The sequence below is a fragment of the Lygodium microphyllum genome, chromosome 30, assembly GCF_053477565.2.
Source record: "Lygodium microphyllum isolate KBCC chromosome 30, Lygodium_microphyllum_v1.1.10, whole genome shotgun sequence".
Classification (NCBI taxonomy): Eukaryota; Viridiplantae; Streptophyta; class Polypodiopsida; order Schizaeales; family Lygodiaceae; genus Lygodium; species Lygodium microphyllum.
In genome coordinates, this window is record NC_141164.1 from 44,939,293 (window position 1) to 44,944,557 (window position 5,265).

A 5,265-nucleotide genomic window follows, 5' to 3' on the forward strand; every position below is an offset into this window, starting at 1 on the left:
TGGCCCTCTTGGCCTAATGAAATCAAACATTAAAACTTGATGAAACTGGCCCTCTTGGCCTAATGAGATCAAGTAGAATAGCACCTACTCATCCCTCCTTGGAAAAAGGCAGATATACGAAAAGACGCTCCATTCTAAGGGAAAAAATAGGGCTCTAAGCCCTAAACTAAATGCATCAAGTTGTGGCCTATCCCTCTTGCATATATAGCAAGAGGCATACACATAACATATCGTCGAACCAACCTATGGGTCCAAGATAATAGTGCTAGATGGGTCTCGGCCACTCTTCACATTACCCATACCAACCATCACATGCCATATAATGCGTGGTTTGATAAAATTCCCCACAAGCGACCAGGTCTTGTCTCATTATCAATAGCAACATCTAGAGTAGGAGCACAATTGAAGAAGAGGTCCTCTTCATAAGCAAAGTTGGCTTGGGACAAGACATCACCTCCCTGGATAGAAAATTTGCCAGCAAGACCTAATCTCATTGTATATGGTGTTCAATTAGCTTGCGAGTACAATGCATGATTGATATTAACTTCAAATTACCGTTTGCTGAAAATCCGCAATCGCCTGATCAATGATCTCAGATTGAAACTCGCCAAATCGTCGTACGTGTTCTATAGACAATCAGCGTTTTCGCCTGATTGCCAACTTGCATTGAGAGCAAGGACATGGGACACGCTGATTAAGATACGCCTCGCGATCTTGAACAACAAGACCTTCTTCGTTTTCCATCTTATCTACATTACAACAAACAATTTAATGACTTGTAATACAATTTGGGAAAACGAGGCTCAAATGGATAGCTTTATGGAGATGTATGTCAAGTTGCAAGTTGATCACAAGCTCTTGCTTGAGAGGTTTTAGCCTCTGCAAGAGGTTGAGAAGCAAATTTTGAAAAACATTGAGGTTGATATTGATGCATCCATGGTGTTGAAACCTAAACTTCAAGATATAATAAATGCTTTACTGATTGATGTAAAAAATGCATGGGACATAGTAGTTGAGAGATTTATTGATGTTATATTTCGGCCATATACCATGCTCAAGGATTTGTTTGTCCCGGTAGATAATTATTCATTATTGTAGAAAAAAAAAGCATTGGTTCATAAGGTTCATGAGTTGAAGACTAAATGTTTGGACTTGACTAAAAGATTGGATAATGCCTTAGATGCTAAAAGGAAAAGTGATGAATATGTTACTCCATCATTGCAATAAAAAGATTGGTGACAAGGATGCTATGATTAATGAAGTTCTTCACGAGGTGAATATAGAGTTGAAGGGGATGGAACACGATTCTTCTCTGGGATTTAGTGGTGATTAGTCAATTATTGAGGTGTCTTGTTGTATGACCATTATACCTTATATACCTAGCTACGGTCTCTAGGTTATGTACTTTGAGTATCTTAGAGGGGCTCTACTAGGATTACTTATACAACTGCACTAGAGGGCTTTGAGTATAAGTAATCCTAGTCAACAAAATTTATGAGCATCATTGAGGATCTCTTAGTCTAATAATAAATCAGTCTCAACAAAAAGCATCTTAGTAATGTGGTTTTTTTGTCTTAGGTCCATGTATAGAAATTAATGCCATCTATGAAATTTATCAACTATAGTTATAAAATTTGTTCCAATCAATTATACTCATAGTTATAACATTTGAAGAAAATATCATATGCTCAATTTAAGGGATTCTTCTTCTATGGCAATACTTTTGGGTTCATTTTGATGAAGTACCATAATAACCATTAGCTAGGGTATCATTTTCTTTTAGTCCTTCCGTTGACTAGTTGGCATGATTACTAATTTGTTATGCCTATAAAGTTAATACAAAAATAAGGAATTATGCAAATCACAATTAGATCTCCTACTTGGACATTATGAAGGATATGACCAATTTTAAGCCATCTTAAAGAGTCACCAATGTACGTGGCCCATGGTAAAGCACATTGCATACCATTATCGATAAGTCTATTATCGTGCATCTTAAATCTCCTAGTTAGACTTTATAAAGTGTATGACCAATTTGTAGCCCTCTTAAGGAGTCGATGTAATGGTACCCATAAAAAAAGCAAAGTGCATACCATTACCATAATCATGGATATGTTATTGTTCCAATATACACACACACAGGTGGACTACATCTTGAGTAGACAAAAGCTATCCATTTGAGTAGACATACATCTCCATAAAGCTATCCATTTGAGTATACATCTCTTTCTCTTTCTCTCCCTCCCTCATTTCCTCCCCCTCTCTCTCCCTCTCTTTCTCTCTCATTTCCTCTCCCTCTCACAATATATCCTAACACTCTCCAAAAGCAAAAGGGAGAGGGAGAGAGAGAATGCACTCTCCCTCCCTCTCCCTCTCCCTCTCTTTCTCTTTCTCTCCCTCTCATTTCCTCCCCCTCTCTCTCCCTCTCCCTCTCCCTCTCTTTCTCTTTCTCTTTCTCCCTCTCTCTCTCTCTCTTTCTCTCTCTCTTTCTCTCCCTCCCTCTCCCTCTCCCTCTCTTTCTCTCTCATATCCTCTCCCTCTCACAATATATCCTAACACTCTCCAAAAGCAAAAGGGAGAGGGAGAGAGAGAATGTACTCTCCCTCCCTCTCCCTCTCCCTCTCTTTCTCTTTCTCTCCCTCTCTCATTTCCTCCCTCTCTTTCTCTTTCTCTTTCTCTTTCTCTTTCTCTTGATTTAAACCTTAAACAAGCAAAAGAAGGAGAGAGGGAGACTCACCGATGAGATATGGCGACTGTGGGGCGGCTCCTCTTCGCGATGAAGGCTCCTCCTCTCCTTCGCGAACAACGGCGACGGCGGCAAGTCTTCTTCCTCTCCTTCTCTCACGACGGTCGCTCTCTCCCTCACTCTCGCTCTCAAAACACAAAACGCAAAAACATGAAATAAAGCCACGCTCGGTTTCGACCCGTTTTTTTTCCCTGTGGAACGTCGCTATTTGCGTCGCAAAAGCGACGCAAATAGTGACACGGCTACCCGCCGTTGCTACTCGCCGTCACTATAAGCTTAAATCCTTGTAGTGATGGATTGAGTTATAAGAAGAGGAAGTGCATTAGCATTGTGTATATGTATTTATGTGTGCATCCGAGGACGCCTGGGAACGTTTACTTGTGTGTAATGAGCATTGCATCCATTTGGGGTCATCCTCTCCCTTACAAGTCAAGGTTTAAGGTCTTTTCTTTCATTAAGAAAGACGAGAGACGTAATTCTCTTACTAAGAAAGACAAGAGATATGATTCTCTAAAAGTGAGGAGAGAAGTGATTTTCCCTTTCTAAGACCTAAAATGACACAAGCTTTTGTGTGGAAGTCAATCTTAAGGTTGAGGCCCAAGGAAATCTAATGAGCTCTCCTCATCTATGGCTCAAGGTGGTTGCATGGACCATAAGTTAAGAGTAGAGTTTAAAACGCTTTATTTTTTAAAATAGATATGGTGAATCTATTTTTAAAATATCTCATGATAAAAAGTCGATCTCTAAAAATGGCCCGCATGGTTATCAGAAACGGTAAGATCTACAATTTTGTGTTGGACGTTTTTCCATTTGAGCAATACACAGAGAGATATTCCAAAATTGGTGTTGTGGAATAGGTCTTAGAACAACCACATCTTGCATGAAGATCAACCTTTCTAATCTTGGCACTCAAGTCTCTCTCCAAGAAGAGAAGCTCTTGGAGCCTATAAAAGGGAGGCTCTTCTTGGGTGTAGAGGAGGTGAAGAAAGCATCACTTTGCATGCATCCAAGAGGAGAAGAGAAGGTGCAAGTGCTACTGAAGCTCTACTGCTGAAATCAAGCTCCAAGAGGAGAGGAGAGAGAAGGAGAGACTCAAGAAGGATCAAAAGGTGTCAACTTCCAAGTTGTACAAGTGGTAGCCAATCGTATGCCATGCAAGGAACCATGATCTTGTTCCCAACATCTACAAGTTAAGAATTGGTTTATGTGTAACAGAGGAGCTTGCTCCTTGTCAATAATATAACTCCACGAGGGGGGGGATTGGCCCATCTTCCAGCCCCTAGTGTGTTGTCAATCTCTCTATCTCTTTCTCTTTCTCTCTACATCTTTCTTTTCTCTCATCTGTTCTCTCTCTGTGCCAACATAATATTTACCATATATCTTTTAAGTATATAAGAACGTCGAGCATATATCTCAGATCTTATAATATCATCTCTCTCTCTCTCTCATCCCCTCTTTCCTCTTGTTTTCTTCTCTCTCTCCTCTTTTTCTCTTCTCTTTTAAATTTTATATTTTCTCTCTCTATAATTCTCTCTCTCCCTCCCTCCCCCTCTCTCTCTTCTTTCTTTTCTTCTCTCTCCATATCTTTCTCTTAGCTTTTTGTTTTCTCTCTCTCCTCATATTTCTTTCTCTCTCTCTCTCATCCCCTCTTTCCTCTCGTTTTCTTCTCTCTCTCCTCTTTTTCTCCTCTTTTGAATTTTATATTTCCTCTCTCTATAATTCTCTCTCTCCCTCCCTTCTTCTCTCTCTCTCTCTCTTCTTTCTTTTCTTCTCTCTCCATATCTTTCTCTTAGCTTTTTGTTTTCTCTCTCTCTCCTCATATTTCTTTCTCTCTCTCTCTCTCGATTTTTTCTCTTAGTCTCTTTTCTCTTTCTATATTTTTTCTTTTGCCTCTATTTTTCTCTTTCTTGTCTTCCCTCCTCTCTCTCCATTTTCTCTCTCTCTCGTCAAAAACTATGTTTAAAAAATGACTTTTATCTGTCCTCTTTTCCCTCCTCTCTTCCTCTTTTTCTCTTTATTATTATTATTATTATTCATCATCTTCTCTCTCTCTCTCTCTCTCTCTCTCTCCCCTTTCTTCTGTCTCTCTCTTCCCCCTCCTTTCTTTTTATTCTCTCTCCCTCTCCTCTTTTTTTCCTTCTTTTCTTTTTCTTCTCTCTCTCTCTCTCTCAAATTTTATATTTCCTCTCTTTATAATTCTCTCTTCTTCTTCTTCTTCTTCTTCTTATTCTCTCTCTCTCTCTCTCTCTAATTTTATCTTTCCTCTCTTTATAATTCTCTCTTCTTCTTTTTCTCTCTCTCTCTTTTAAATTTTATATTTTCTCTATATTTCTCTCTATTTCCTCCTTTCTCTCTCTCTCTCAAAGTATGTGAAAAGCTGTCAAATTTTTTGATTAATTTTTACAAAATGTTTAATTAAAAGAGAGAAAGTATTTAAAAATATTTCATTTTTAATTAAAAGAGTAGAAAAAAGAGAAAAAAAGAGATAAATTTTAAATTAAAAAGTTTAATCTAATGCG